At 47.5% G+C, this 8,029-nt stretch overlaps 1 protein-coding gene across 1 annotated transcript in view; it reads left to right on the top strand.

Annotated features, from left to right (window-relative positions):
• Positions 1–238: 238 nt before the first annotated feature.
• Arhgap24 (Rho GTPase activating protein 24) overlaps positions 239–8,029 on the top strand; it is a 636,889-nt gene continuing 629,098 nt past the window's right edge. Inside the window, exon 1 of the mRNA XM_055594596.1 lies at positions 239–280. The gene's annotated coding sequence lies outside the window, so the exon portion shown is untranslated. The remainder of the gene's footprint in view (positions 281–8,029) is intronic.

Below are 8,029 nucleotides of genomic sequence, written 5' to 3'. Positions count from 1 at the left end.
GTGGCATCTTTTCCTTTACAAGCCCCAGAGAGGCGTAGGGTGAGCGTGGAACCCGAGCTTCTCCCTCCCAGCGTCTGCTTTTGTTCTCGCCAAGGTGTTTTGACATGGCGTAATTTGATAGTAAACAAATCCTATCACGTGCTTGGCGCGCGCGCGCCCGCATCACTTCCGAGCGGCCACCAGGGGGCGCCGTCTTGTCAGGAAACTAGAGCGCCTCGCTACTGTAGTAGCGTTCAGTCTGCAGCCGCCACGACTGATGTCAGGGGCTGAGATCTGTGCTGTGAGTACTCAGATGCAATTTCTTCATTTGTCGTCTATGTCGAAAGCAAATAGTAATACTTGAGGTAAGCCCCAAAAGTCCAACCGGAGATCCCTGTGTTGAGGAAAAGGTTCAGGACAATGCTGTTAGGGGAAAGCCGTGAGCTTCGCTTTCCTCACATCTCATCGTGAGGCTCTGTGACTTTCCGGACGAGACAAACGCTGGCTTTCGTGTGCATGCCGCGGTCTTTGCTAGGTAGCCGCCGCGTTAAGTTTGATGCAGTGGTTTTATCTTGCCTTTGGTAGCTTTCATTCTCCAGGGTGGTGGATATGGGGCTCTTGTATGATTTTTGTCCTCTGAAAGCAGCGTTTCAGGGATCCAGAGGTCACAGATGTGTCCAGGTGGGCACGGTGCACAGGGACCAAGCCCGGCGCCCGCCAGTTCCGTTCCTCTGGAGGTAAAGTGGGTGTCATGCCGGTAAGAGGTTGTGTTGACTGTCAGCATCAATTATGAGCAAGAGCTCCAGTGTGAGGCTCCGTTCAGTGGCAAGGGCATCGTGCTGGAGCCAATTACCCAAGGATGGCACGGTTTTTGTCAAGAGGTTTCTGCGGATTAGCTCACGTTCTCTCAGCTGTCTGTGGTGAGGGAGGAAGATGGGCGGTAGATCAATGAGAGGAGGAAGACAAGGAGGTGGAAAACAGTTCGTGCTCGCCGACGAAGTGTGTTGTGCTCACCTGTGGTTCGTTTTTGATCCTGAGAGAGGAGTTAGATTCTTAGGGGAATTTTTTTTTTTTTTTCCTACATGTTACTTCCAAACTCTCAGAGGTGGGAGGATGTGTTTCTGATGTGTTTCCCATGAGTGACAGGAACAGCTAAAAAGTTACAGACAAAATTGTGTGGAAGGGTCTAGCTCTCTAAGTCCCTTGGGTTCTGGAGAGTCAGCTACTTAACAACCAGGTGGACATATGGGTTAGCCGGAATATGCCTCTGGTCATAGCGTGAGTGTGCGTGGATGCGTGTGCGTGTATGTGTAACGTGCAGTATGTTTGATTACAACTCCGAGAGCCCATGACAGCCAGGTAGCATTTCCATTCTGGGCCAAGCCTGCTCGAGTCCTCGGTGCCTATCAACCTTCTCTAGCTCGTTTGCACGCTAGTCAGTGAGAGCTGTTTAGTCAGGTTATTGGTGGCTGGAGAGGGGTCGGGGTGAGTGTGTTCTGGTTATTTGGACTATTGGTGTGTCTTTTGAGTCCGAGCCTCAAGTCTTGTATGAGAATCTGATACAGGCGGCAGCTGGGCAGTGCTCAAATCTGGAGGCAGGTTTTTCCATCTTTTTCATTCATGTAAACCATGCCTTGCTCTGACCCGAAGCCACGTGAAGGCAGGAGCGGAGTGGTGTGGAGTTTTCTCCTGGTCAGTGTTAGGGGAGGAAACAAAGTCAGGCTTGGCCTTTTCTGACTTAGAACGGTTGGGCTTGTCCATGTCTGTAATCTGAACTTTTGGGCGGCTGAGGCAGGAGGAATGCCAGCCTGAGTATGAAGTGAGTACCAGGCCAGCCAGGATGACCGAACAAGACCCTTTCTCAAACTAACAAACCTGAAAACAACAAACAGCCGGGTCCATAGCTTGCACAGTTGGTCTGAAGGGGCCTAACCTGCTTGGGCTTTTCCTGGGACAGCACTGTCTATTCGTTTCCCCACCATTTGAAAGCGTGAGTCATGGGAGACACTAGAAGTTGGAAGGAAGGTTAGGGCCTCAGCCCCCTGGTTCTGATCTGGGCTCCCAGCTTCAGCTAATGGCTGTACATTGTGAAAGCTTTGGCGTGACTAAGCTTTAGGGTTTTGTTTGATTTTGACTGATGGGGAAGAACAACACATTTAATTGACGTGGAGAAGTGGTGAGGGTCATATAGGAAAGCAAGTGTTTCCAACTCTGAAAGCAAACAGAGCTGCTGGCATGGTCGGCTAATGAGATCAAGATGGCTTCTGGGGTCAGAGGCCGGGATGAAGCTCCAGGGGCCTCCCTCTCCATCCCTCCCTTTTCTGTAGCACTCTGGCTTCTTTTGCACAACACCATCTTGCAGACGGTCATATCAGATGCTTGAGATTGACACAGATGCTCAAGTGGGAGGGAGGAAGGGAGGGAGAAAGGGAGGGAAAAGGCATGGGCACTTCACCCTCCACGGACTGTGCAGCTTGGCATTGCCGCACCCACAGCCCGCCTCTGCTTTTGATTTCTTCGTAATTTTTCTCTCACCAGACTCTTGTTTTCAGTCAGAAATTTTTGGCCTCTGAAGTTTAGATACTCGAAAATATTCCACGGAGTCTCTTTGACACACGTGAGCCCTGTGAGCTGTGGAACTGAGGATACTGCATGTTTTGTGTCTATTTCTCCGACTTGCTAACTCGAGAGACACGCCACTCTTTCGGAACTTCCTTTGGGATCACTCTTCAGTGGCCCAGACGTAGTGAGGACATCCTCTTTCTTCCATTTGTACATCTTTAAGCAAGCCCAATGAGGGGAGCTTGGGTTTCATCTCCTAAGTGTGTGCACACCTTCCAATCGTATTCATTCGTGTGAGGCAAGGAATGGGGGGGGGGGTGTCAAAGCACACCTTCATCCTTCATGATCAATAAAAAGTAATTTTGAAATGAACTTAAGGATCTAGCAATAATGAGCCAGTTCCAAACATCAGGTCCAGACAGAACAAATTCAAAATGTGAAAACTCTTGCTTGGGAAGGTCCCTTTTTTTCACAAAACCTTCAGGGAAGTTGGCTTCTTCAAAAATGTTGGGACAACAGGGGTGAGCCATTTCTACCTCACTCCCCTCAAACACTCACCAGTCAGGAGACTGACTCAATTTCCAGGGTATGTAACCTTGGGGAAAACCCTGCTACAGAAAACGGAGCTGGAGGTGAAGACATAGCCTGTCCTGTTTCCTCCAGGTTCCCACCTTACCTATGGAATGCAGGCTGCTGATGTTTACATGGAGTATCTGCAGCATGCTGAGGCAGCCTTGCTCGTCTGTCAGGGGATGATAGCCCAGCCACTCACATCTGACCTTTACCTACTCTTGTCTGCAATTGCTTATGAGAGACATCTTTCCCTACCCCGGATGTCTAAAATGTTTGAAAGTTTGATTCCTTCACTCGCTTTCCATCTCAGCTCAAATTATTTCAGACTCATTGTTCAGGCTTACCAGGGGTTCTGGAATGATGCTGGGTGATCACAGGAAGCACTTGCCATAACAACATGCCCCAAAGTAGATGTCCTAAATTGAAATAAAAATCTCCGCCCGCTTATACCTCCCTCTGCAAACTTGAACTCCTGAAGAGAAACCCTTATTCAAATTGATTCACAAGAAATTAGTTCAAAAACAAACCTCTCTCCATTTTCTGGTTTTGGTCAGTGTTAGCACAGCATGCTGGACAGCTGCGGAAAGCACAGCTATCAACGTCAGCGCTGCTCTGTCTCATGGGATGTGTGAGGCCCCTCCATAGCCTCTGATCTCATGTGGATCCACTGTCAAGTTTCTGACGTGCCCCGGGTTTCAATGGAAGCTTTAAAAATCATCATGGTGTGGGTGGACTGCCCTCCCACCAAATTTACCAAAGCTATACCTGGCTTCTAGGAAAGGCCTCAGGGGAAAGCCAGCACTGGGGAGTGCCAAAGATTCTAGTGGCCACTCAGTGAGACCCGAGGACCGACACGGGGGACGTTTGGTTCGGCCGCCTTTCCATTCCTGGAAGTTGTCAGGATCTATGACCTGAAAAATGGGTTTGAGTAGGGACCAGTCGCCCACGTGATCCAAGGTTTAGCAGGAGCATCACCTCTTGAAGGGGGCATCTGTCAGTGCACACACGCTCCTTTTCCTGTGAACAGCCAGCGCTGTTGCTCTGCTCACAGTGGCCTGCAGGGCTTCTAGGCTCTTCTTTGGAGAGGGGCCTGGCTATGCTTTCCAGGAATTTGTGATGGGAATCTCATGTCCTAGTCATGAGTCCTTCACTTCCCCCACGGGGGACCCTTTGCTTCTGTCATGATGTCACTGAGCTACAAGAACTCTTGCTCTGTGCTGACCCCAGTCTAGCTGCAGAAGCACCCTGAACAGATCCTGAACTGACGCAGTCTTTTAAATGTTTTGAAGCTGGACCCTTAGGATGGTTCAGGAGGAATGAGGATTTTTCTGTTCTCAAAACAGAAAAACACCACATCTGGTCCAAACGTAAACTTGGTTCTTCCCAAAGCCCTCAGTACAGAAACATGCCTGTGTCCTTTAACGGCAATGCCTGCACACACAGCGTAGAAGCTGTAAGATCAACAACAGCAACAAGAAATGTGGAGTGTTTACATACAGTGGGCAGGTTAAGCTTAAGCTACTATAGCCAGCTTCCAAAAGTTGCCTGCTCTTTGATCACTTCCCCCTGGTGATGCAGCCTTACCAGGCCACAGAGGAAGAGGATCCAGGCTGTCCTGATGAGACTTGATAAGTTATGGGCAGATGACAGGAGAGGAGAACTCCTCCCCCCCCCACTTTCAGTGGACTAGGGAAAGGGGATGAGGGGAAAGGGGAAGGAGGGTGGGACTGGGAGGAGTTAAGGGAGTGGGCTTCAATCAGGGCATATAATAAATAAATTATCAATAAAACCAATATATATATATATATATATGTTTAATCTACATTTAGAATTCAGAAAAGGCAATCTCACAGCTGATTTCCCCTCATTTTTTGATTCAAATACAATTTTAAGCTGAATAAATTAAAGTCTCCAAGGGGGAAAAAGGTTTCAGTGGCCTGCAAGGCTTTATTTAAGGCATGGGAGGCCTGGTTAGGAAAATCAGCTCCCCTGTATAAAAACATCTGCTTGTATGTTGAGCAAGCCTCCACCACAAAGTCCTCTAGCATCTCATCTCTTTGAAGTCTGAGGTCTCAGGCTGCTGTGCCAGCTGTGCTGGTTAGAGACACAGATACACAGCTGTGCCCACAGCTGCCACCATGTCATAAAAGCCACAAAAGCCACCCTCACCCAGGCCCTCAAGACTCAATGCTGTGTTTGCCACCCAAATTGCATTTCACGTCTTTTTCTCGGCAATCCAAGATCAAGGCATCATATATTCTACACCCCTTTGAACTGAATCTCCAGTTTGAAGGCACAGTCAGCCCTGTGTTCTAAGAGCTTGAAATACCGGCGAATGCCCTGCTGTGCAGCTGGATCACAGCCGAGCTGACAGACAGAACGGGTATCTCCACAACTAGCTTGTTCTTGAACCACATCAGGTAACATGCTCCGTCTTTGTGCCAAGAACTGGAGGTTTTTAGGACATACTCAGAGGAAGCAGAGGGTGATGTTCTAGTCCCCCTCAAGCTGACCTGTTTAGACGTTCTTCCCCTCGGCCCCTCTGCTAGCCTGTCCCTGAAACCAGGTTCTCCCTGTAGGATGAAAGAAAGCCAAACGAAACTAATAAACACACCCAAGGGACTTGGGTTGTTCTGTAACTGAGCAGCAGGCGGATGGCTTGATTGACTGGCCTGGGTTCAGTTCCCCAGGTATTTCCACGTGTTAGCAGTGGACTCTGCAGACTTTCCTAGAAATGCTTGGTGAGGTCTCATTTTCCAAAATGTCCTGGGAAGTTATCAAATGGCGTGGAGGAGGAAATCCCTCAGTGAATGGAGGAATGCATTGCAGAATGTTATGGGGTGCAAGCCTATTCACTTAGACGAGGTGATGTGGAAAACTGGGTGAATGTGAGGAATACCACACGGAGGTCTAGTTTAGCGCCTGCAGTCTTCCCGGATGACTTTGAAGTCCGTAGCTTTCTCTCACAAGAGCTTTAGTGGGAAATTCATGGTCTGATTCTGTCATCTCTGAAGGAAACGGAGGCCCTGCAGGGGTAAACCAGTGCAGCAGGACTAGAGTCCCAATCCAAGAGTGACCAGAACTGAGCTGGATCCTCTCAGCAATCAGCCCCTGAAGCTGCTGGGGCCTAGAAGGAGAGGAAACGTGAGTTTCTGGGACATGAGGTCCTGACCGAGATGAAAACAGGATGGCAGACAATGTCCCATGGTCAGCTTTAAATGTAAGAGAAAAGAGATGCACATATTCTAGGAAAGAGGAATTAGTCGACTGTTTTGTTTTATTTGTAACATTAGGAAGTTAGTTCATTGATACTAGCTAATTCAAAAAAATGAGAAAAAATCTAACCCTTCCTTCCTTCCTTCCTTCCTTCCTTCCTTCCTTCCTTCCTTCCTTCCTTCCTTCCTTCCTTCCTTCCTTCCTTCCTTCCTTTTGAGACAGGGTTTCTCTGTGTAGCCCTGGCTGTCCCAGAACTTGCTCTGTAGAGCAGGCTGGTCTCGAAGTCAGAGATTTGACCACCTCTGCCTCCCCAGTGTTGGGTTAAAGGTGTGTGCCAGCACTGCCTGGCTATGAGAACATATTAAAGAAAGCCTCAAGGTTATTTTTGTCCTTCCCCATAAACTAAGTGTACTCAGCTTATCTAGAAGATCAATTAACAACTTTTCGTGCCATTTAAACAATTATCTTATTTATGTTTATGGGTGTTTCTCCTGCTGGTATGTCCATGTCCCGCTTCCCTGCAGTGGCCCCAGAAGCCAGCAGAGGGCATCAGAACATCTGATATTGAAGTGAGCTGTCACGTGAGTGCTGGGAATGGACTCTGGGATCTCTGGAAGAGTATGGAGTGCTCCTATCCACTGCATATCTCCAGCGTCTTGCACCATTAAAACAAACAAACAAACAAACAAACAAACACACACTTAATTCAATGACAGATTCTCTTAAGTCTTAACAAATTGCTTAAAAAAAAAATCCCAATAGGGCTGACAGCACACATAAATTCTGCTCTAGTACAGAACATGAGATTGCACCAGCACAACTTACAGCCGGAGACATCTTGAACACGCTGCAAATTTTGCCTCTCTTTCTGCACAGTTTTAAGTGAGAGCATAGGTGCAAGCAGTAAAGCACAGCCAGCTGAACCTGCAAGGAGGGAATCCACCACTCGAACATGCCGGCCTCTCAGAAGCTCCCCGACATCATTTCCCACAGACATCGTAGACCAGGCCCACGCACACGTGGCCTTAGAACGTGGGACCTGCTGAAGGCACGCTTCTGCTGTTGTCTAGCCGCTTGTCCTGTGACTCCAGGTTTTTCTCAAGCTGCACGACCACACACACTGTAGCGTGTTTGTGTGTCACAACCATTTCCTCTGTACAAAACTGAATGGTACTGTTTCCTAGACTCCTGCTTTCTTTAAATGTGTCACCGATAAAGCATTCCTATGTGTTTGTATCTTATTTGGGGAGGGGAGGGTCTTATTTTTAATGATCTTTACACAGTGGCATGAAAACATTCCTGGTATAGTTTAAGTTATTAAAAAAAAAAGAAGTCACAGAAGGCTAGATGTAGTGGATCTATTTTGTTAACAATCTATGAACATGTATAAAAAAGGAAAATTTATGTTAATACTAGCAAAGAAGATGAAGATATCTAAAGGGATTTATCTGTTGAAATGGGAAAATGCTAAAAAGGATATACACATGAGAATATGTACTTGAATTTTATGTAAGTGTGTGTGAACAGATTTATACTTGAATCTAGATTATTTATGCAATTGAAAACATGTGATATCTGTTTTTCTCCCAATTTTGTTGATTGCGTCCTCCCTCCTTACTTTAGGCCCCTTACTCCCTGTCATGTAGTCATACACACACACACACACACACACACACACACACACACACACACACACACA

The sequence above is a fragment of the Psammomys obesus genome, unplaced genomic scaffold (genome assembly GCF_907164565.1).
Source record: "Psammomys obesus unplaced genomic scaffold, mPsaObe1.curated_primary_1811, whole genome shotgun sequence".
In the NCBI taxonomy this organism is placed as follows: domain Eukaryota; kingdom Metazoa; phylum Chordata; class Mammalia; order Rodentia; family Muridae; genus Psammomys; species Psammomys obesus.
This window is presented reverse-complemented; position numbering and strand designations above follow the sequence as displayed.